This window comes from Dermochelys coriacea, chromosome 11 (assembly GCF_009764565.3).
Source record: "Dermochelys coriacea isolate rDerCor1 chromosome 11, rDerCor1.pri.v4, whole genome shotgun sequence".
Taxonomy (NCBI): Eukaryota; Metazoa; Chordata; order Testudines; family Dermochelyidae; genus Dermochelys; species Dermochelys coriacea.
In genome coordinates this window covers 52,875,710-52,901,368 of record NC_050078.2, presented here as the reverse complement: position 1 = coordinate 52,901,368, position 25,659 = coordinate 52,875,710, and the positions used below count along the sequence as shown (strand labels likewise).

Below are 25,659 nucleotides of genomic sequence, written 5' to 3'. Positions count from 1 at the left end.
CTTACAGCTAATCTTACATTATAAAATGGTACCACAGCATTGCACCAAGATAGTATATACCACTTCCAATATGTCCTGCCCAAGAGCTTGAAATCCTGGAAAAAGCAGTAAAAGTGAGTGTCATGGGGTCCACTCACCGCAGGTGGCACCTCCTCCTGGTCGGTCTGGGAATCAGCTCTCTTAAGTTCCAACACCCCCTTCTGCTTCTTGCTGTATGCTCTATTGCCGCTCTCTCTCACAGCAACTCCATCGTCGTGCCTTGGCCGTCCAGCCAGGTCATTTTACATGCTTCCTCCATCTGGAGTATCAAAGTCTTTCCTCACTATCAGTCTCTGGCCATCTTCCCATTTACTGCCCCCATGCCACTCCCTCAGTGGTTTGCAAGGGAACCTAGGCCCACCCTCTACTCCAGGTTTCAGCTCAGGGACCCTTTCATCAGCAGCCAACATCTGTTCCCTCCTTGACTTTACTACCTTTCCCTGGTTTCAGAGTAGCAGCCGTGTTAGTCCGTATTCGCAAAAAGAAAAGGAGTACTTGTGGCACCTTAGAGACTAACAAATTTATTAGAGCATAAGCTTTCGTGAGCTACAGCTCACTTCATCGGATGCATTCGATGAAGTGAGCTGTAGCTCACGAAAGCTTATGCTCTAATAAATTTGTTAGTCTCTAAGGTGCCACAAGTACTCCTTTTCTTTCTACCTTTCCCTGGGGCCTTTCCTTACCTTCTAGCTCTCCCCCTACCTCTGGGTTTGCCAGCCTCACAACTCCCTCTTCCCAGGGAATAACTGTAAGCTGGTGGTTCTCAACCAGTGGTACATATACCCCTGGGGATATGCAGAGGTCTTCCAGGGGGGTACATCAGTTCATCTAGATATTAGCCTTGCTTTACAACAAGCTACATAAAAAGCATTAGCAAAGTCAGTACAAACTAAAATTTCATGCAATGATTTGTTTATACTGCTCTATATTCTATACACTGAAATGTAAGTACAATATTTTTATTCCAATTGATTTATTTTATAATTATATGGTAAAATTGAGAAAGAAAGCAATTTTTCAGTAATAGTGCGCTGTGACGCTTTTGTATTTTTATGTCTGATTTTGTAAGCAAGTAGTTTTTAAGGGAGGTGAAACTTGGGGGTATGCAAGACAAATCAGACTCCTGAAAAGGTTGAGAGCCGCTGCCCTAAGCTATTTGTTTCTGTAGCCCCAGCCACACCTCCCTTCTCGCAGGGAGTGACTGCAGCCTTTCTTCCAGCTGCTTTCAGCTACCGGGCTTTATATAGGCCCCCCTTCCGAATCCTGTCCATCTGAGCCTCATTTAATTTATCCCTGCTCCCTGGCTCCTCCTCCATGTGCACCCTGAGGAGTTAATTGGCTCAGCTAGCCACCTTAACCCCTTCAGGGCTTGTGTTGGGTGTACACCCCAACACATTGAGCAATGGTGGCTGTACTAAATGTTTCCACAAAAGGGAAGATGGAGAGATTTAGGAGGAACATATTAGTGTTAAGGTCACCACTAAGTAAGTTGCTCGGTCTTTGTGTTCACCCTGTTGCATTACCTGCAAACAAACAGACCCTCAGTTAGTTGAAAGGTCACAAATTTGAAATTGATAAAAATAAATATTTTAATGCAATGTGCAACTCACGGATACATAAGATTATGGAGGTTAATAACTCAAAAAGACTAGATGGTACTCAAGTCTGACCCATTATGGCACTCCTTTGTTTCCTGCACTGGGTCTTTTATATGTGCTGCTGTGAAAAGAACCAACACAGAGCACCATTTCTTTGCATGCAGGGGTGTAGAGTCCCCCTGTGAGGCTTTTCCATGGCCTGTCATATTTTCCAACACAGCAGAACTGCTGTGTCTATACTGTATTTTAAACCTTGTACATCTGGGCAAGGATATTAGCTGGGCAGGATTTCCCTCTCGCTGTATAAGAACAGCATCTGCCATTACTAGTCTTTCTAGAAAACAAATGACAAAGTTTTTGATTCTACACAGTGCTGAGCATTCTGGCCACAATCGAGAAAATACTTGGGCAGTTTTTAACTTTAAGCATTTGAGTTATTTCATTAAAGGATATGTAAATTTTACTATGGGGAAAAGTTTGTCTACATTTAATTAAAATACACATGGTATAGTGCCTTATAGTCCTTATATATTTCCCCAACTCCTTCCCCAGCTGCTGTTCCTGTTTTATTCAGTTTCTCTTGTGCTCAGAAAGCAAAATGCATGACTGTAAGCGTATTCGGCCAGGGATCGTCACTCTCCAGGGCGGCAGGGAACCAGACTGCCTCACTGCTTTTGTCAGGTATGTTGGGGAATTAGCCTGCCTGAGCAAAGAGTTCAATAGCAAGGCCCAGGCCCTGGGTCAGGGCGGGACAACAAACAGTCAGTAGCTCAGGGCCCTCAGGCAGGGGCTGAACAAAGTTCAATAGCAAAGCCCAGGCCCTGGGTCAAGGTGGGGCAACAAACAGTCAGTAGCTCAGGGCCCTCAGGAAGGGGCTGAGCAAAGACTTCAATAGCAAACCCAGGCTCCTTATTCCGAGCGGCCTGGGAGAGGGGGAGACTGCCACCCGCGAATTGGTGGCAGGGCAGACACAGGCCCACCCACTCCACTGCATCCCAGCCCGGGGCCCTAGCAGCGGCAGAAGACCAGCTGCCGTGTCAGTGGAGTTCCTGGCTGCAACACACTGACATTGGCTCTGGCAGGGCTGCAGCCTGACTAAGGTCAGCTGCTCCTGCGCTATTTCCTACTTCCCCTTCTATAGGTACCTGGGTCCGGCTGGCGTCCTCCAAGGGGTTACACACCATGGGCTCCTCGGGGTAACTGGCGCTCGGTTGGCTTGGCGGCTCCTCGGGGTAACTGGCGAATGGCAAGCTTGGCAGCATCTCTGGGCTCAGGCTAGCACCAGGCATTGGCTGGTCTAGCCAGTCCTCGGGTCGGCCACTGATTGCCGTAGTCTTCCATCTGGGAGCTCCACCACATGCATCTGGCCTCTCCAGTAGCTGTGTTTCAACTGAACTCTGGGGTCGGGCTTTTATACTTCTGGTCCTGTGCCTTGACCTCTGAGGGGCAGGTGCAGGGTTCGCTGGCTCCACCCACTTTGGCATCCAGAGAGGCTCGTCACTCTCTGGGGCAGCAGGGAATCAGACTGCCTCATTACAATGACATAAAAACCTAAGAATGGCCATACTAGGTCAGACCAATGGTCCATCTAGCCCAGTATCCTGTCTTCCAACAGTGGCCAGTGCCAGGTGCTTCAGAGTGAATAAACATAACAGATAATCAAGTGATCCATCCCCTGTTGCACATTCCCAGCTTCTGGCAAACAGAGGCTAAGGACACTTCAGAGCATGGTTTTGCATCCCTGCCTTCCTGGCTAATAGCCAATGATGGACCTATCCTCCATGAACTTATCTAGTTGTTTTTGAACCCTGTAATAGCCTTGGCCTTCACAACATCCCCTGGCAAAGAGTTCCAGAGCTTAACTGTGTGAAGAAGTACTTCCTCTGGTTTATTTTAAACCTGCTGCCTATTAATTTCATTTGGTGACCCCTAGTTCTTGTGTTATGAGGAATAATAACACTTCCTATTTACTTTCTCCACACAAGTCATAATTCTATAGACCTCTGTCAATTCCCCCTTAGTCGTCTCTTTTCCAAGCTGAAAAGTCCCAGTCTTATTAAGCTCTCCTCATATGGAAGCTGCTCCATACCCCAATCATTTTTGTTGCCCTTTTCTGTACCCTTTCCAATTCCAATATATCTTTCTTGAGATGGGGCGACCAGGTCTGCATGCAGTATTCAAGATGTGGGCATACCATGGATTTATAGAGAGGCAATATGATATTTGCTCTCGTATTCCCTTTCTTAATGATCCCCAACATTCTGTTCACTTTTTTGACTGCCACTGCACACTGAGTGGATGTTTTCCGAGAACTATCCACAATGACCCCTAGATCTCTTTCTTGAGTGGTAACAGTTAATTTAGACCCCACCACTTTATATATGTAGTTGAGATTATGTTTTCCAATGTGCGTTACTTTACATGACCTCTTATTCCAGAGTTCCTGTTAATGCTTATTATTCTGGCAGGAATGCCCCCACAACTGCTTCTCCTTCTTCCATCAAATGACCCTGGAGACCAAAGTACTGATTCTTCAAGAGGATCAGAATACTTTTGATTCCTACTAAGTGGAGTTAGGGGGAGCTGAGGGTGATGAGCTCAATCACCACCCAGGTGACTGGTAGCCAAGAGACCTGCAGAAATGGTTTAGCTTTGTGGGACAGCAGTGTCATATGCTATTGCTTTACAATTTCAAGAACAAAAGTTTTTCAAAGTCACTTTAAAGTGTTGCTGCTTCATATTTTCATTTTGTTCTTATTGTGTGCCACATTGCTATATCCCATACCATGTATCACATGCAGAATTTGAACACTCAGCCAATCTCAGCCAATTATAGCCCACTCACAGGACAGAAAAGCAAGCACAGGCTACTAACATGACTGTGAGTGGGTGGAGGAGCAGACATTGGCACTGGCTTCCCAGTTAAAAAAATGGTTACTCACCTTCTCATAACTGTTGTTCTTCGAGATGTGTTGTTCATATCTATTCCAATTAGGTGTGTGTGTGTGACGCATGCACAGTCATCAGAATGTTTTTCCCTTAGCAGCACCCGTCAGGTCAGCTGTGGAGTCCCCTGGAGTGGCGCCTCCATGGCACTGAATATAGGTATCTGTCAACCCGCTGCCTCCCCCAGTTCCTTCTTGCCGGCAGAGGGGAAGGTGGGTGGGTTTGGAATAGATATGAGTGACATCTCGAAGAACAGCAGTTACAAGAAGGTGAGTAACCATTTTTTCTTCTTTGAGTGTTTGCTCATATCGATTTCAATTAGGTGACTCCCAAGCCCTACCCTGGAGGTGGTGTCGGAGTTATGGAATCACTGACTGAAGCACCGCTCTGCCGAATGCTGTATCATCTCTGGCATGCTGGGTGATGGTGTAATGAGAGGTGAATGAATGAACCAAGGACCACGTTGCTGTCCTTCAGATCTCTTGAATAGGGACCTGGGCAAGGAATGCTGCCAATGAGGCCTGCACCCTTGTGGAATGCGCCGTTAGTGCCGGGACTGGAACCTGGGCTAACTCGTAACATGTCTGGATCCAGGCCCTCCTGTCCTTCCAGCTCTCTGGTGTCGTCCTGATGAGACTGGGAGTCCTTTCATCCAGTCTGCCACTGCTACGAACAGCTGATTTGACTTCCGAAACGGTTTCGTGTGCTTGATGTAAAAAGCCAGCGCTCAACGAACATCCCATGTGTGGAGTCTCTGTTCTAGGCTACTGTTGTGAGGCTTAGGATAGAATACTGGTAGAAAAATGTCCTGTGTGGTGTGTAATTGGGACACCACCTTTGGAAGAAAGGCCTGAATTGCACCTTGTCCTTAAAGAAAACCATGTGGGCGGCATCAGAGGTGAGGGCCTTTAGCTCAGACACCTTCCTTGCTGAGGTAATGGCAACCAGGAAATCTACCTTGCATGATAAGTAGAGGAGCAAACAAGTTGCCACAGGTTCAAATGGGGGCCCCATTAGCCTGGAGAGGACCAGGTTAAGGTCCCATGCTGGAACCGGTTGTCTAACTTGCGGGTACACACGTTCCAGACCCTTAAGGAGATAGCCGACCATGGGGTTGGCGAAGGAATGCCCGGCTGCTCCTGGGTGGAAGGCTAAAATGGCTGCCAGGTATATGTTGATGGATGACGGTGCTAGACCCTGCTATTTCAGGTGCTCCAGGATGAGCAGTATGGGCATCTGTATTGGGGGTGTGCGGCCCGAGTACATCAGAATGTAAATCTCTTCCACTTAGCCAGGTAGGTAGCCCTACTGAAGGGTTTTCTGCTACAAAGTAAGACCTCCCTCACTGGCTCCGAGCACATGAGCTCTATGGGGTTTAGCCATGAAGTTTCCAGGCTGTGAGATGGAAGAACTGGAGGTTGGGATGGTGAAGGCGACCATGGTCTTGGGTGATCAAGTCCGGGAACAGTGGCAATGTGATCGGGGCATCCACTGACAGCTCTAGGAGCACGGTGTACCAGTGTTGGCAAGGCCACACTGGTACCACCAATATAGCGGCTGCCTTGTCTCTGCAAATCTTGAGCAGGACCGTGTGTTTGAGTGGGAATGGTGGGAACGCATACAGAAGACATCCCATCCAGGGGAGGAGGAATGTGTCCACAAACGAGCAAGTGTTGTGCTTCTGAAAGGAGCAGAATTACAGGCACTTTCTGTTGCCTCGTGTGGTGAACAGATTGGCCTGGGGAGCTCCCCACCTCTGGAAAACATTATGTATGACGTCCGGGCAGATAGAAAATTCATGGTTGTGGAAGAATCTGCTGAGGTAATCTGCTAGCTCATTCTGGGCATCTGGGAGGTAGGATACTTCCAGGTGAATGGAGTGGGCTATGCAGAACTCCCACAACAGGAGGGCTTCCTAGCATAGGGGAGAGGAACGGGCACCACCCTGCTTGTTGATGTAAAACACTGCAGTTGTAGTGTCCATCATAACTGCCACACACTGGCCTTGAAGCTGGGCCTGGAAGGTTGGGCACACTAGTCGGACCGCCCTCAACAATTTGATGTTGATATGAAGTGAGGGCCTGTCCTGAGACGAGAGGCCTATATCTGAATGTCTCCCAGGTGCGCGCCCCATCCCAGCACTGATGCGTCTATGACCAGGGACAAAGAGGGCTGGGGGTCTGTTGAAGGGGACTCCCTGGTACACCTTTTGAGGGTCGAGCCACCATTGGAGGAACTTGAGGACTTGCACCAGAATGGTGACCACAGAGTCTAGGCTGTTGCACCTTGGATGGTAGATCAATGTAAGACAAGCTTGGAGAGGTCTGAGCCTCAGTCCGGCATGCTGTACCATGTACATGCATGCTGCCATGTAGCCGAGAAGACTCAGGTACCCCCTTGTTGTAGTGGTAGGGTATTGTCTGAGGCCTTGTATGATGTCAGTCATCGCTGGAAGCGAGCCTCTGGCAGGAATGCCCCAGCCCAGATCAAGTCCAACACCGCACTGATAAACTCTATTCTTTGGGTCAGTAGCTGGATTGATTTGTTCACATTGAGAAGGAGACCCAACCTCTTGAAGATGGATCTGACGAAGCATAGCTAAGACTCCACCTGTTCTTTGGAACGCCCCCTGAGCAGCCAGTCAAGCTTGCGCCTGCCATTCCTTCCCTGCTTTCTGCCTCAGCTGAGGGGGGATAGGAGCACTGTTGCAGCTAGGGCTTAAAATGTTTACATTGGGTTGCCAGTGTGTGCATGCCCAACGACTTCATAATAGCCCGGGAGTCTGTAAGGCTGTGCAGTCTGGAGTCCATTTGCTCCACGAAAAGGCCTGCACCGTCAAACAGCAGGTTCCATAGTGTCTGCTGCACTGCCGGGGGAAGCCCAGATGCCTGAAGCCATGAGCTTCTTCTCATAGTGATGCCTGAGGACAGGGTTCGCGCAGACTCAGTGAGGCCTGTGAAGAGGTACGTGCCACTGCCTTGCCCTCTTCCACTATTGCCACAAACTCTGCTCTCGAGTCCGGTGACGCCAATTCTTTAAACTTCAACATGGAGGTCCATGAATTGAAGTTGTACCTGCTGAGGATAGCTTACTGGTTAGCTATACTCAGCTGCGGCCTCCCAATTGAATGGACCTTTTGGCCAAAAAGGTCCATCTTTTTCAACTCCTTAGACTTTGGAGTCAGTCTATGTTTCCCCTGTCTCTCCTTCTCGTTCACCGCAGACACAACTAACGAGCAGGCCTGCTGGTGCGAGAAGAGGTACTCGTACCCCTTTGAGGGTACAAAAGTATTTCCTCCCCACCCCCTTGACTGTCGGGGGAATGGATGCAGGGGTTTGCCACAGAGTTTTAATGTTATTTTTGATTGTTTTTATGATGGGCAGAGCAACCCTAGATAGCCGTTCTGGTGTCAAAATGTTGACCATGGGGTCCTCAGACTCAACCACCTCCCCTGCCTCCAACCCCAAGTTGCGGGCAATCCTGCATAGCAGGTCCTGATGGGCCCTGCTATCAATGGGGGGCCCCAAGGCTGAAGCCCTTGCCAGCGCTTCATCTGGCGACAAAGCCGATGAAGCCAGAGGTGGCGCCGGGCCCTCCTGTCATTCCAGCTCTCTGGTATCATCCTCTTTGGCACCGTGGCTCTCGGTGCCGATCCTCTTAGAAGATGCCGGGGATGAGTGCTGTTCGGCCGGTGCCGGGGACCGGTGCCGCTCAGCCGGAGCCAGAGACCAGTGCCACTCCATCTGTGCTGGGAACCAGTGTCTCGGTGCCAGTGATGGGGAGCAATGCCTAAACAGAACTGAGGAACCCCATCTGGAAACCGGTGCCGGAGAACGGTGTCAAACAGCAGTGCCATGGGGGGTGGTGCCATGTTGGTGAAAGTCACTGCCTCATCATGGCAAGTTTTCTTCTAGATGGTGCCACTCACTGCGGCACTGGAGGCCTGTCTCTGCCAGTCATGGCAATCAGATCCCTCATGGCCTCAGAAATATCTGGGGTGGAGGGGAGCTCCAATTCCTCCACCTGGCACTCCCAGTCAGGAGATTTTGGGCACCGGACTACTTTGAGGGACCAAAGTCCACGGTGCCATCTCCTGTAACTCTGGCACCAGGTGCTCCTGCATTGGACGCACTCCGGTCATGCCAGCTGGCACTGCTGTCTTTGGCACAGGGGAGCAGCCCCTGTCCGTCTTCCTGTGCCGCTTGTGCAGCACTGGGGAGTGGGAGCAGTGCCAAGTTGCCTCCATGGACTTTGATGTTGGGGAGCAGTGGTGTTGAGGGTCTCTTTGGCCATAGGCCTTCCTTGGCACTGTGTTACACATGAAGGCCGGAGCATTCCGCATGGATGTGCCCAGGGCCGGAGGCTGTTGCCCTGGGGCCATCTGAGGATGAAGAGCTGCCTCCATCAGGTTCTGCTTGAGCCTGAAGTCTTGCTCTTTCTTCGTCCTTGGGTGGAATGTCCTGCAAACTTTGCACCTCTCTGTCTGCTGCGCCTCCCCCAGACACTTAAGGCAAGAGTTGTGGGGGTCACCTGTTGGCATGGGCTTTTGGCAGATTCCGCAGGACTTAAACCTGTGGGACTGAGGCATGCCCCGGAGCCCAGGGGAAGGGTATGGGGTGGGGAGAACACAACACTCCAACTATTCCTATCACTAACTAACTTAACTAACTACTTAACAACTATAAACTAAGAACTATGAGCTATAACAAGTAACAAGCTAAGGGAAGCACTTGTAAAGCACTTGTAAAGCACTTGTAAATCCACTTCCTGGACACTACGGTGCTAATAAGCGATGGTCACATAAACACCACCCTATATCGGAAACCTACTGACCGCTATTCCTACCTACATGCCTCTAGCTTTCATCCAGATCATACCACTCGATCCATTGTCTACAGCCAAGCGCTACGATATAACCGCATTTGCTCCAACCCCTCAGACAGAGACAAACACCTACAAGATCTCTATCATGCATTCCTACAACTACAGTACCCACCTGCTGAAGTGAAGAAACAGATTGACAGAGCCAGAAGAGTACCCAGAAGTCACCTACTACAGGACAGGCCCAACAAAGAAAACAACAGAACGCCACTAGCCATCACCTTCAGCCCCCAACTAAAACCCCTCCAACGCATCATCAAGGATCTACAACCTATCCTGAAGGACGAGCCATCGCTCTCTCAGATCTTGGGAGATAGACCAGTCCTTGCTTACAGACAGCCCCCCAATCTGAAGCAAATACTCACCAGCAACCACACACCACACAACAGAACCACTAACCCAGGAACCTATCCTTGCAACAAAGCCCGTTGCCAACTCTGTCCACATATCTATTCAGGGGATACCATCATAGGGCCTAATCACATCAGCCACACTATCAGAGGCTCCTTCACCTGCGCATCTACCAATGTGATATATGCCATCATGTGCCAGCAATGCCCCTCTGCCATGTACATTGGCCAAACTGGACAGTCTCTACGTAAAAGAATGAATGGACACAAATCAGACGTCAAGAATTATAACATTCAAAAACCAGTTGGAGAACACTTCAATCTCTCTGGTCACTCGATCACAGACCTAAGAGTGGCTATACTTCAACAAAAAAGCTTCAAAAACAGACTCCAACGAGAGACTGCTGAATTGGAATTAATTTGCAAACTGGATACAATTAACTTAGGCTTGAATAGAGACTGGGAATGGATGAGTCATTACACAAAGTAAAACTATTTCCCCATGGTATTTCTCCCTCCCACCCCACCCCCCACTGTTCCTCTGATATTCTTGTTAACTGCTGGAATTAGCCTACCTGCTTGTCACCATGAAAGGTTTTCCTCCTTCCCCCCCCTGCTGTTGGTGATGGCTTATCTTAAGTGATCACTCTCCTTACAGTGTGTATGATAAACCCATTGTTTCATGTTCTCTGTGTGTGTGTATATAAATCTCTACTCTGTTTTTTCCACCAAATGCATCCGATGAAGTGAGCTGTAGCTCACGAAAGCTTATGCTCTAATAAATTTGTTAGTCTCTAAGGTGCCACAAGTACTCCTTTTCTACTTGTAAAGCAAGCGACTGCAGTTCCAACGACCGCCACTGGTGGTAAGAAGGAATTGAGGAGGCGGCAGGTCAGCAGGGACTATATTCACCACCATGGAGGTGCCACTCCAGGGGGCTCCACAGCCGACCCGATGGGTGCTGCTAAGGGAAAACTTTCCGACAACTGTGCACGAGGCACGCACACACCTAATTGGTATGGATATGAGCAAATACTTGAGGAAGAACACACACTTACTTGCAGGTGAGACAGATGAAGAAACAGCATGACTAATACTGCTCAGCGCTGCTCTTGACTGTGACCTTTCTGGAAATTTAGTGTAGGGAAACTCACACACATCAAATATTAACACAATTGAGACCATTATACTTTTGTTTTTTGGTTGGCAAATGGAGGTGATGGGGGTTGTTAGATGGGTCAGCTCACAGGATATAAGCATATTGCCTAATTGGAAGGCTTCATTCTGCAAGATTAAATGGGATTTGAGTGTACCCTGCACCTCACAGGAGATGCTCAGAACCTGCTAGGATCTGGCCCAGAACTTCACCTGGCTGATTCACCTGAAACATAGCTCTATGGGGTCCCTGCATTACCCCTGCCTCCTGCAGGACTGCTCAATCCCCACAATGCCCTGTGGAATCTCTGCTCTACCTCCCACTCTGATCTGAATACTGTACGAATCACATTCCACCCGCAGGATATGTCTTTACTTTTTCAAATTACCCAAGGATCTGTACAAAGTTAAATGTAGGGGGTTTTTTTACGTGTGTCCATTACGTTTTACTCTTAGTGTTCTTGTGTGTTGCTCATTATTGAATCTAGCCTCCTATCACATCATTCCTGCCCACTCCAGTCTGATAACTATGCCATGAAACCTCGTTTGTCCAATTCTCCCACAGCCATGGCCGTGCTTTTGTCCATGCTTTCCCCTCTGGATTGCTCTCTCTAAGTTGGTCTGCCTGGACCTTTTAAATTCAAACCTTTCCTTATTGCTCACATTTGTCTCTAAGAAATGAGTCAGCGACAACGTTTCAATCTTTATTCATGCTAATCCTCCCCCCCTCCACACACAAACTTTTTGCTTCCTGGTGATGCGCACTAATCTTTGCTGAGTAACCATGTAATCTTATTGTTTTCACTCTGTCCTTCCTCTTGCAACTCTTCCTTTCAGTTTTGTAATTCCCTATCTTGTGTCATGTATGAAATTAGATTGCAGCAAGCTCCTTGAAGAACACACCATGACTCATTTATACTGTGAGCTCTCTGGTGCTGAAAAATAATAAATAGCCATTAGAAATGTTGGTACTTAAATATCCAATATTAATAAATATTTCTGAATAGCTTAGGCTAAATATAGAGGGCCAGATATTCCACACCCAACCTAGATACTTTGTGCATAGTATAGCTCCGTATTCTATGGGCAGTGTGTAAACAGCAATGTTAGTAGCTCTTCTCTATAAGAGACAAAACATGAGAGTGTGCACCAGTTTAGATGGGGACTTTAAAAAGAGCTCAGCCTTTGCCTGACTCTGCTCCTATTGAAATCAACGGTAAAACTCCTTTTGACATAAATGGGGACAAAGCTAAGCCAACATTGAACACAAGAACGGCCATACTGGGTCAGACCAAAGGTCCATCTAGCCCAGTAGCCTTTCTTCCGATAGTGGCCAATGCCAGGTGCCCGAGAGGGAATGAACAGAACAGGTAATCATCAAGTGATCCATCCCATTGCCCATTCCCAGTTTCTGGCAAACAGAAGCTAGGGACACCATCCCTGTCCAACATTGAGCATTTCAAAATTCCCAGGCTTAGCACGCTCCATTTTTAAGCAGAACTGCCCATTGACCTGGATCGGGAATTCTCAAACAAACACAGGCAAACAAAGAGACAACAACTTTAACGACCTAATGGCACAATCTGCCTTTTAGTTAGGAAAGGGTACCAAGTGACTGTATATCTCGGAGTTTATGACGAAAGTAAACATTTGAACTAGCTCAGAATCTAACCTCATTTTAACATCCCTGGTTTATAGTCACCGTTTACACAGTATTCTATGATGCAGAGTTTCAACTGTTGATCTATTTGGTTATTACACTTGTGCCTGGTTATGATGCTGTTGTTCTAACATCACTCACAGATACAATAACATCACTATCTTCCTTTTTCCTTCTGCTTTGTGGCCACCCTTTACAAATGAGCTTTATGTGACATGCATGTGATAAAATTAATCATAAATCATTCTTTGCATACTTATAGTGCCTGCCTTTCCAGGGTCTCAAAGCACTTTACAGACATTAATTAATCTAACCTCTGAAAAGCCCTGTAGTTACTCACAAGTAATTATTATTCACATTTTACAGATGAGGACAATGAAATAAATATATGTAAGCAGAGTCAGGATGAGCTCTACCCTGACATCTGGTGACGAGTCATGGTGGGTTGTGGAAAAGAACTTCAGGGGCTGATCTCATTTGCATAGGCACACCCACCCTGCCTAGATGGTCACTTTGGCTGCTGTAGAAGCCCCAGTTTCTCTGTTACTGGGGCAGGAATAAACTGTTATTACCCTGATTATGTGAATCAAGGACAATGGAACTGTACTTGGCCTTTTGTTATGATGGAGGGACTCACCATCAACTAAGCAGCACTCGCTAGGCAAGGGTCATGGGTTCCAAAACCCAGTGAAGGGAGAGAGGTTGTGGGTAGAGTTTAGTGGTATGGGCCCCATGGTGAGGGCCTTACGTGCTAATTGCACTTCATTGTCTCTCCACTGTGGAATATTAGAGCTAATTTTGATTTTATTAGGAATCTAGTTACAGTTGCTGAGCTCAATTCACTTTGGGTCAATAGTGTACCAGTACTGAGGCTCCTCTATTATAGGTTGAAATCACGAAAGAGCCTAACTTACTAAGAGCTGATATCACTGAGTGTTGTGTTAAGTAGCGGGGGAGCCTGAAGATAGTTTGCAGGATGGCTGGCAGAGTAGAGTGGCTGGTGGAGCAGAGCAGTTTGTGGGATATCTGGAGCAGCTCATGGGGGCGGCTGGCAGAGCGGAGCGATTCATGGGACGGTTGGTGGAGCAGAGCGGAACCCCATGGAGAGGTGGGGCAATCGGCTTTGGACCATGTAAGGTGCCCCCCCCGCCCATCTCCATCCAGGTTGGGAGGTAAAACTCTGCAGATAAACTTTTGAACTCTGGGGCTGCACTGACCAGGGACAGAGACTTATGGGGTGTTGGACTTTTGGGACTTTGGGTGATTTTGGGTTGCTGGACTCAAGAACCAAAGGGAAAAGACACGCCCCAATTTGCTTGGGATGGGTTTTTTGCTCATGGGTTGTGTTAGGAATCCTGTTGGTGGTGTTTCCCCAACATAATGCCACATTGTTTCTCTCTGTTATTAAAAGGCTTTGCTACACTTGGACTCTGTACTTGCGAGAGGGGAAGTATTGCCTCTTGGAGGCGCCCAGCGGGGGTGGTATATATTTATCCCAAGTCACTGAGTGGGGGCTTGAGCTGGCTTTACAGTGTGTTATTGGAATGGAACCCCTAGATACTGAACCTGGCCCTTGTTGCTGCCAACTCTGACGGGCAGAAGGGTTACATATAAATAATACTAATGACTATAAAACAACAATAATACTGTGAACACACTTTACATGACACTTTTCACTTGCAGATTTTAAAAGGCATAAAAAGTCAATATCTGCCTGTTACAGAGAGAAAAACTGAGGCACACAGGTTCAGTGACTTAGTCAAGATCACACAAAAATGTGTGGCAGAGCCAAAAATTGACTTCAGGTATCCAGATTTCCAGTCCAGCATGATCCAGTGAATCAAAGGTGCTTATGAAACACAGAGGGTAAAGTAACATAGGTGTGTCAGTGGCAGAACCAAGGGCAGAGTCCAGGACTCTTACGTACCAAACTACTAAACTCTAAATCACCCTCCCTTTTGGCATCCATGATGCAGAAAGAAAGAGAGAATTATCAGCAGCCACAATTCAAAATTCAAACCATGAAAACCAGCAAAATGTTATTTTATTTTGTCAAATATATAAAAATAAAACAGCAGTGCATAAACAGAGAAGGGTTTTTGTTTAAGAAAATAAGTTCTGAAAATTAAAATAATTTGCAATATGCCATCCTTTTGTAAGAACTGTGTATATTGTGTGTGAAGAAAAAAATCGCTCAGTTGTTTACTTCCTGGCTTGGAAATGGGCTCAATAAACACAGGTATGCTTTCCGATTGGTCAGACTCTTGGCCGTATTTAATAATGCTCACCACAGGTCTCTCAGCTTGTAGAGACGGGCAAGCTGTTTTCTTTCAGAACAAAACAAATCTTGGTTCTTTGTATTCGCTAATATTTTTGGTCTTTAATTATGGCCATTCTTGATGCTATGATTCATAAGGTAGTGTTGTTTGTTTTCCTTTGAAATGAAAATTAATTAGATGGAGAGGCTAAAAGAAGCAGAAATTAGGCTAATTCTTTGCAGACTACTGTAGCATGTTGGATTATTAATAAATTCATAGGTTCATCTGAGTATAGCTCACCAGATCAATTCCCTGCCATTTCAAAGGCTATGCTGGCACTGGTGCACCTCAGTTGCTTCTATTCTCTGCTTGTGGCACACAATTGTTTAGTCTCCTGAGGCCTGTAATATTTTCATCTAATCTGGGTTACTGGGCTCAGTACAAGGATAACTGTGTGGGGTTTAGTGTCCTGTAATGTGCAGGAGGTGATCTTGTTGCCCCATCTGGACTTAAACTCTAAGATTCTGTGATTTTATGTAAACAAGCATATTTTATTGACTATCAGAGCTTGTGAAATTATTAGCCTTTTTTTTCTCTTAGTCTACAAACAGGTCATAGCTTTTACAAACTTGTTTGCTATTCAGAGTTTTTTGCCAAGGGGATTGTGAACAAATTTCAGCCTACAGACAACTGTGAACTACTTGCAGTGAGTACTGTATTTATTCAGCTATTCAGAATTATGGACTCGCTATCAAGTTGTATGATTGCTCAGTTATATGGGTAAATCCTGACATATCAAGATGAGAATATGCTCTTACAAATAGTGGTCTTGTTAAACTGGGTGTAACCCAAGGCTGACGTGGTCTAGCTATCTATAGGACACAGATGGTGTAGCTAACTACACTATTTTGCTTTCCTGAATTACCTCAGCCTAGAATTGAAGCATCACAAGGGAAGATAAGTAATTCCATATTAGCTCAACTCTGGCCTAATTCTAAGCAAGTAAACAACACTGCCATACTGTGCGACAATGCACAAGGCTTCTGATATGATCTAAAATAATAAATGCATAAGTATAAAAACATATACATTAAATAGTAATAATAATACTGCAGTACCAGACAAAAGTCCCAGTCATTGAGCAGGACCTCACTTTGCTAGGCGCCATGCAAACACAGAACAAAAAGATGGTCCATGTCCCAAAGAGTTTACAACAAAATACATTTATATAGCACTTTCTTACTCATTCATTCACTCAATCACTCCTCATTATTATTTGTATTAATGTGTAGAAGCTCCAACCAAGAGGAGGTTCCATTGTTTTAAGCTCTGTACAGACATACAGTAAACAATTATACCTTCTCCATAGTTTACCATCTTAGGTCTGATCATACAGACAGTTATGCATGTGATTAACTTTAAGCATATAAATAGTCTTATATACGTAAGTATGAGCAGGATTGGGGCTTAGTTAGAGACAAGACAGGAAGGTGAAACAAGGCAATGGAGAAAAGGGATAATAGTAATAGGACCATGTTTTGACATAGATTAGTTGTGTGCACATTTTATAAGTATACAGCATTTATTATTTGTTTGATGGACAGAAATAAGCAAATCAACTTGTTACCTGCCTAGACATTATCATGAAATTAGTCCATCTTCAAAGCTCTTAACAAATATTAATTAATATTTACAACACCCTATGAGATTGAGAAACTGAGGGAGAGAGATTAAATGATTTGCTTAAGGCTACACAGTGAATCACTGACAGATCTAGCCTTAGAATTCAAGACTGCCTGACTCCCAGCTCTCTGCTAAGTCACTAAACCACACCTCTTTCTCAGAAGTGTTGTGGTGTTTAGATGTTGCTTGTAATTATTAGAATTGGGAACATTGGCTGTTGGGTGTCTGAAAGGATAGGAAACAGGAAGGATGGGGGAGGAGTTGAAGAGGCTGAGGGAGAGCTACTGAGGGTGAAGCAGCAGCTTGGAAAAGAGGTTTCCACTTTAAAAAATAGTCCTGTTGAAGTTTGTTAGTACCTTGCCTGGCTACTACAAGTGTCTTAACTTCCTCTTCTCCAACTCCCTCCTCATTTCCTTCCAGTTCAATTTCTGCCTACTCCACTCCACTGAAATCGCCCTGACAAAAACTCTAATTGTATCTTCCTTCCCAGATGTAAAGGTCTTGTCTCCATGTTCGTTCTCTGTTTTTCTACTGCCTTTGCAACCATAAACATTATCATTTCTCATTGAGACTGTATGTTCCTGGAGGGTTCTGTGACTCTAACTTTGCTGATCACTCCTTAAGCATTTCCTTCCTTCTCCTCTTTCAGGTTTCTGCTCCCCATGGTTCTGTCCTTGGCCAGCGTATTTCAGTATTAGTAATAAATCAACTGTAATGCATAATGTATTGTTTATGTTGCTATATCAGAGTATAATTAAATGATTTACTAATTAAACTGAAGTTCTTGACCAAACACACAGAAGACTGAATTCAACAACATGAATTAAATGAGTGAAACACTCAAAACACTTTCCTTTTTGAGATTCAGAGTGTTACACCAAGCAAACCAATTGTGAAACAATTGAATCCCTTTCAACCCAGACTTAGAATGGTTTGCACAGCCTCATATGCTCTTGGGCAAGTCACTTAATTCCTCTGAACCTCAATTTCCCCACCTGCAGCATAGGTATAATGCCTAGCTCAAAAGTGTGTTGTGAAGCTTAGAATACTAATGTTTGCAAAGTGCTCTGAGGTTCTTGGGTAATGGTACTATAGAAGCACAACTGATTATATTACTAAATATGTAGTGACATATATCAACTTTAATATCTGTAAAATACAGGAGATATTTCTTTAGCAGACTCTGTATGATTTGCAGCCACTAAGCAACATATTGAAAACATCATTTTGAAATCAGTGATAGGTAGTCGAGGAAACTAAATATTTCTTTCAAGACAGCAAGTACAGAATCTATCTCTGATGGTAATAGACCTGATGGAACTGGAAGAGAAAGTGGGAATTGATGAATAATAAAGCTTCATTCCTGACAGTGGGTTTTAGTAGTCTTTAAATAGGAATTAAATTTAAGAGAATCAGTTGTGTAAATATTTTCCTTTATAATTATATGTTGCTTTGAACCTTTAGTTTGCTTGAGGTTAAATACCTCACAACAATGCCTGTGACCTGTTTGACATATCTGGTCGCGATTTCATCCGATAAACATTCTCTACTTGTTTATCCTATATAATGTCACATTTTTTGGTTTTCCCACATCTATTTAGCATAGGCATAGACTCTGAGCCTGCAAACACTTGGGCACACACACATACTTTCAACACAAGACTATTCCCAATGTAAAATTATGCATGTGCAAAAATGTTTGCAGGATTGGAACCATAATTAGTAAACAGCCCATAGATGTAGAGGAGTCTTTATTTTAAAAACTCATCCAAAAAAAGCAATGGAAATACATTACTTACAGCAAAGCAAGGTCCTGCTTCAGCCCCAATTAAAGTCAGTAGCAAACCAACCATTGATTTTAATAGGAGCAGGACTGGGTCTCAATGTAAAGTCCATTGACCTGATTCTGATCTTACACCAGGGTAGAACCATGGATGCATTCTGTAAAAATGTTGCTAATACAGAGCTACTCATTCCAACTTGTGTGTGACACAGAACCCTTAGAATTTTAGATCATATGATTTTCCTCCTATATCATACCAGGCAAGAAGTTACAAGTAAAAATGTTGCTGATATTTCCTCACACCGACAACATAAGATTCTCCAGAAATAAACAAACAAACAAACAAATGTAACTTGTCATCTGTATCTGGACTTTTGCCCAGATTTTTAAAAGTATTTATGTGTTACTTTGCTCAGCATTGCAATGTTTATGTAATTTAGATGGCTAAATCCCATTTTCAAAAGGTCTTCAGAATGGCCTAAGTCTGATTGAAAGTCATGTACCCATCTCATTAAATGCTAAGTCTCTCAGGACACATTGTCGTACTAGCTTGGGAAGTTTCATAAAAATCCAGGACCAAAGAAAAGAATTCAGGTATTCTGATTGACAAAACTAGCTATTTTAATCCTTGGGCCATGTGCCAATTCAAAAATCCAGCTCACTGAGGGGTGAAAGTGGCCAGGCCATTTTTAAAGGATGGTCCAGGAAATATTCCAACTCTGAATATTCTATGATAATCTATGATATTAAATCAGCCTTTTCCTGATCTAGAGACTTTGAAGATGTACTAGATAATTTGCTAGATTTTCTTTTGCAAGACTATTTAGTCTATAATCATAAAACACTGCAAACAGGTGCTTTTTCATTGTATGGCCCTCTTCATGAAAGAAAGATAACTATCATAGACCATTTCCTCTTCAAGCACCCCAATTCTTTACTGAGTGGCTCTCAAAACGATTCATTTTGCAGCTCACCAGGAAGGGCTGGTCCATAGACCACAGATTAAGAAAGATCCAGTGCTATAAATTACAAAGCTTTCACTGTCACCTCTTCTTTTGGAATCCTTGGTGGGTACTTGTGCTTAAATGAAGTCTTTCTAAATGAATGATTAAACAGCATCACATACATTAATTATTCCATCAAAAGTTTTACCTTGTTTAGCTATGCAGGTTAGGATCACAGCTCAGGCCTCCTATTTGCCTTTACCCTAATGACAGGGTGGATAAGTATTATGGCAAGGAAGCAGGAAGCCATTAGTCATATTTGTGGATTTTTAGACTATAGCTAGTGAGTAGGTTTGTACATAATACATTGAATCACTGAAAACTATAAGCCACATTCTCTATTTTGCAGAACTGTGCTTGGCCACCTTTGTGGCTCCCTGATTTTTAGCCAGCAAGGCTGGTCTCCTGGTACAGAATGGAGTGGCTCAGAGGCGGGTCTAAATTATGCCAGCTGCCAAAAGACTCTGAGGCCATTCTGGCAGCTGGAGATCACCAGCACACAGGGACACTCCAGCCAACTCCCCAGGATGCCTCTGCTATGCACTGCCTTTTAATATGGACTGTCTTCATGGCACTAACTGACAAATAATTAGAATGGGAAAGGAATGGCCATAGCTTCCCTCTTTACAGTGATTTTATTATTATTTTTTTAGATTAATTGCAATAGTAACACAAAAATATTAACTTGCATTCTTTTGTAGAAGAAGCTTATAAACAAAAGCTCCTTCCTAAATATACAACCTATTAGTTATCTTCCTAAATCTAATGAAAATAGCCTAAAGACAGACAACATATTTGATAGCAGCAGTATTGATAATTTCCATGGTATTTTTTATTTTTAAGAGTGAGAAATTCAAAGTCAGAGAGATAAAGACTGAAACAATAAATAGTCATTTACTGTCGGCTAGTTTTAATGAAGTCAGCCACAGTCAGAGCAGGAAGAGTGGCAGGCAGATACTGATGTGCAAAACTGCAAAGTGCTCTTTGAAGATTCAGGCAGCTAAGTATGAGAACTGAGAACTCAGTAATATAGGGAAAGAGCTAATGAGTAGATTGACTATATAAGTGGAACCATACCTGTCTCTAAAGGATAACAAATAATGATGCCCCAAGTGAAGGAAGGAGTGGAGAGTGGGGAGGGGGTTTGTTAATTCTTGAGATGACATGACTGACTAGACCCTAGAAAAAAGCAAGCAGAGATAACATGACTGAGCAGACCTGAAGCAAGACTGACAGCCACAGCCCAGTCCAGAGGAAGATGAGAAGCTGTACAGCACAGATGATCACCAGTCACCATTGAATAAAGAACATGGTCTGGTCTCCTACAAAGTCAGAGACTAGAAAGAGACTATTTCTGACACACTCACACATATAAACTAACATAACATCAAGCAGCTCCAGAACCTGCCTTGCTGAAGTTGTATGCTATGAAGACCTGAGGCCTTGATCTTGCAAGCTGCACTTCTGGGGAGCCCCATCACCTTCAGTGGGGCTCTGCATGAACACAAGGGTTCATCCTCACTGAGCAGCTTGCAAAATCAGTGCAAATGGTACCAGCACTGAAGCTGCTGTTGTCTGATTCCTGTGAGAGAATCCTGCCAGCAAAATGAGGTTAACATTGTTACCTTCACAGGCACAGAAAGTGATTGCTTAATTTAAATTAAGATGAATATTTGCTGGCATATCATTGTTTCCTTTAGTAAATCTATACAAGTTTATTTACTTCTCCGCTGCTTTATGCTGTGCTTGAATCATTGGTGAAATTTTTTACTGCTCCTGATTAAATCTATAAAAAGGAATGTGACTGGTTATCATGGAATGCAGGGTATGGAGCTGCTGTTCAATCAAACATTAATGATGGGTTATGTGTTGTCTCTCACTATTTAGCGAGTACTAAGAAAAAGGAACTTGGTTTACAAACAGCATTTGTGAAATCAAATTCTTTTTCATAAAAGTGCACGAGTACAAATGGGCTTTAAACAGTAGCAGATTTAGAGTTAGTGGGGCCCTGTGTTCAGCTTCATTTTGGGGACCCCTCCTTGGCACCCAGCCAAGAAAAAAAACACTCTTATTTCACCCCACCCCTGTTTTTCATTCTTTTTTTTCTTCATCCTCCTCCTATAAGTAATAGGAAGTAAATAAATAAAGTGAGGTACCTTGATTGTTTTTGTAGTCTAACTTATTTTTTCATCGACCACTTGAAAATCGCTGAGGGTTTTGGCAGACCACTTAATGATCTTTCCAAATATCGTTTGTACCGTTACCTAAATATTGTAAAGCGCTTTGGATAGGAGCGCTTTATTAAAAAAATGTAAAAACACTTTGGGGTGCAGGGTCTGGCCAGGACTTAGGGTGCCAGAGGGGGCTCAGGGTTGGGGCAGGAGGTTGGGGTGTGAAGTGCTTACCTGGGGCAGCTCCCATCTAGAGTGAGATGGAGATGTGGGGGGGGGATGCAGGAGCTCCCATTTGGTGCTCAGGGTGGGGATGAGGATGTGTGTGTGGGGGTGCAGGAGCCAGGGAGGGCTGGAAGTGTGTGTGGGGGGTGCAGAAGTCGGGGCAGGGGATTGGGGGTGTGGGCTGGGGTGATGAGGGTGCTCCCAACCCCCTGTCCCACCCCAGCCCCCTACTCTGAGTGGCTCAGGGAGGGAGTGTGGGGGCCCTGCCTTTGCTCCACCTTTCCCCGATTCCACCCCCTTCCCCAAGGCCCCACCCCTGCCGGTTCTCCGCCTTCTCCCTCGAGCATGCTGCGGCCATGCTCCTCCCCCTCCCTCCTGGAGCACCCTGAGCGCTGGCAAACAGCTGTTTGGAGGCGGGGGAAGTGCTGGGAGGGTGGGTGTGGAGCTTGCAGCAGGAGCCCCGGGGCTGGCAGGACCAAGCTTCTACCGCCGCAGCTGCCCGGCCCTGGGGCCCCCTGTTGTTGGGAGGCCCCACGCCAGGGGAGCCTGTGTTTTACTGTAAATCTGCCTCTGCTTTTAAATGTAGCGAGACAGTCTTCTGAGAAATTCCTTTAAAATTTTATTTAATTTAAATTTATTGGACTTTTAGTCCCTAAATCAACCTTATAGATAAAAAACCATGCCTTGAATTAGAACCAGAAACAAACTGATAGCCAGTGCAGTCTAAAGACCACAGCTGAATTATGCCCCAAACAGGAGCACCTCTAAAGGCTAGATTTTACTCCATTGTTCCTGTCGAGTAGTCCCTTACACTACAAGAAGTTCCATTCAAACCCAATGGGGCTAAGTACAGAGGCCCCAAATCAGCAGTCCATCTCTATTCAGAAAAACCCTTTAGCACGTGCTTAACTTCAGGCATGTGCATAAGCCTCAATGAAGTCAGTGGGATTTATCATGAGCCTAAAGTTAAGAACATCCTTTAGTGTTTTCCTGAATCAAGATAAGAATAAGGTAATACTGGAGGTTAAGTGGGAACATCAGAATCTAGCTGAGTAAGCAGGTAGCCATGATCTGCACCAGTTTAAACTTCTGAGTGATCTTCAAGCATGTAGAATGCATTATTTGCAAGAAAGGCATTTTCCAAAAAGCAATAAAAACCTTGTCTGGTTTGTAATTGTACTTGATGTTATCATGTGCAGTAAAACTCCCAAAGAACTGTTTAAGACACAAATGTAGAAAAAATTATTTTTGGAGGCGGGGGGGAAGGGAGGGGAAAGTTGTGGGGAGAAAATGAGTGATAAATCCCAATATTTTCTTTTTGCAGATCAAAATATAGCCAGCCAATAAAATCCTGATCATTAAACATTTTGCATTGCTTAGTCATAGAGAACAGTGATGCCCTGGAGGGGGACAAATTGCTGTAAGCTATAATGAAGGAAACTTTAAAAAATGAGCTTGAATTACAGCTAGTATGTCATCAAATGCTCGAGAGATTTTAGTTGCTTCTTCCAGATATAGTGTTCCAATTCAAACAATCTGTTTCAGACTCTGGAGAGTAAATGTTTACAGTGTGATGTAGAGCTGTTTGCAGACATATCATTGTTGTTGTTTGTGTATGGCATGTCCACTCATTATTGTTAACAAAATGTGACATTTTACTTTCTTTTTAATAATTTGTTTACACTTGGTACAAGAGTCTTAAATTGCACCTGTTTAATGCACAGTGCCTTCTTTTTTTAATGACTGAATATATGGTCAGTAGTCAAATTGCAACCAAATCCTTTTTCCTGCAATAATTTTATCCTCAGAGAAGCATCCTCCATTGTCACACACTGTCATGGACACAGATTTATGTCACTGATGCCACCATTTGTATATTCCATTTTTTAATTTTGTGAAATTTCAAAGAAAAACCTTGTTCATTACATTATACCGTTCACACTAGTGTGTCCTTTTTATTCACAATGTGTATTTTTAAATTAATTAGCAGTATCTTATATGCTTTATATCATTCTAGAATATTCTGTACCTCCTATTTTTTTGTACCATCTGCTACTTCTGTCCCTTCTGTTATTTATTTCTTTTCATGGTTTCTAGAGCCTGTTGCCAGCACAACTAGTCACTTATTTACAACATTTTCAAACACATTAACTAAAGCTACTCATTGTGGTAGCATTCATATAAACCACTGCTTCAACAGTCAGAATAGTAGCAACCATATTTTAATGGAAAGGAAAATCAACCCAAAGCTATACCAGATAACTGCAACTTGCCTGATATTCTAAAGACTGCTAGTACTGTGCTCTGGCAGACTACCAAAGGTAGTGAATTCCAAAGTCAAAGATTTTTAACTGAGAAAGGCCTGCTGGAGAAGCTGGAAGGTACGGTATCCGGAGCTGACAGCAAGAGCCTTCTAGCTGATATGAACAGCCACAAAGAGTATAGGTCTTAGAGACAGTCTCAGAGAATCAAATTTCACGCTAATCTGAGTATTAAACACTTTTCACCCACCAACACCTTGAACTGCACACAGAAGCAAACAGGAAGCCAGTGCAGACACATGGGTAAAGGGTTAATAGGTGCCTGGAGAGGTCTACTCAATTCAGGCAAACCACTGTATTTTGCACTGGTTGAAGCTTCTGAATGGTCTTCCTATTGAGTGTATCACAGAAATCTATCTTGGTGGTGACAAACTTGAATATGCCCATTATAAGGTCTGTTTTAGACTGGAATGATTGCAGCCTACCATCTAACTATAAATGAAAGGTCCTATGGGTAATCACTGCCATCTAAGAATCCAGGAGGAACAAAAGATCCAGTAAGAACACACAGTTTTGACTAATTGTAGAAAAAGGTGGGAATATACCATGGGTGGCCAAACTTATTGACCCTCCGAGCAGCAAATGACAATCTTCAGAAGTTCGAGGGCCTGGGCACACCTGCCAGGGCTCGGGGCTTCTGCCCCAGGGGAGGCACTTGCTGGGGTTCGGGGCTTCTTCTGTCCCACTCCTGATGAAGCCCCAAGCTGTGGCAGACACACCTGGTGGGGATGAAGCCCTGAGAGCCCCTGTCCCTGCTGGGCAAAAGCCCCTATCCCCGCCTGCTGCAAGGGAACGGGGCCGGATGTGGGGGGCTCAGCAAGCCACACTTTAACTGTAAAAGAACCACATATGGCTCACAAGCCACAGTTTGACCACTGGAATATACACTCAGCTGATGGTACAAGCGTTACCTCTACTAATCCTATTGCTGGATTCTAATTTAATTCTGCAACTGAATCCATGTGAGTATGTACCTGCACAGAGCCCCATTGATTTCACTGGAGATTTGCACAGGTTTAGGGCTCTACCCATGCCGTCAGCTGCAGGGTCAGAGTCTTGATAACACAAGCAAATTTTGGGGGGAAACTGATGGAAGAGAGAGCGAGTCAGCTGTGAACTTATCATGCATCTTGCTAGTTCCATGATTTTTTGTTCAGAGTTTTGTTTCTTTGTTTTTCACTCAACCCCTGTTACCTCTATTGTTAACACTTCTTTGAGGAGGGTCCTAAGGTGTTTGGCGGAAGTGTGTTTCAAGGAGGAAAAGAGAGACATAGTGACCTCAGTCAGAGATGGGGCTCCAGGGATAAGGGCTGAATGGAATAAAACTCATTGGTAAGATGGGGAGAAGGATATGAAGAAGGTAGATGGAGGGATGTGAGACATGAAAAGAGGTAAGAACAGAGAGGTGTGCAGATTATGTTCTAGAGAGCAACAGTTTATAAGAAGAATGTGCCTAACCCTCAATAAGCACATTGGGCAGGAGGCTTGGTGAGCATGAGGAACTTTTCCACCCCTCTTGTTCCCCTGTACAGGGACTAGACATATTCTTGGTCCTCGTGTTCCAGGTGTCAGTGGACTAGGAGAC

The 25,659-nt window shown here is 44.6% G+C and overlaps 1 long non-coding RNA gene across 12 annotated transcripts in view; it reads right to left on the bottom strand.

The window, feature by feature from the left end:
• Window positions 1-25,659, bottom strand: part of LOC119863854 — a 53,486-nt gene that overhangs the window by 23,784 nt on the left and 4,043 nt on the right. For 11 of the 12 annotated variants that reach the window (XR_006278046.1, XR_006278053.1, XR_006278045.1 and 8 more), the window contains exon 2: window positions 138-298. The exons of the other annotated variant lie outside the window; for it this stretch is intronic. This is a non-coding gene — a long non-coding RNA (uncharacterized LOC119863854). The remainder of the gene's footprint in view (window positions 1-137; window positions 299-25,659) is intronic. 12 annotated transcript variants of the gene reach the window in all.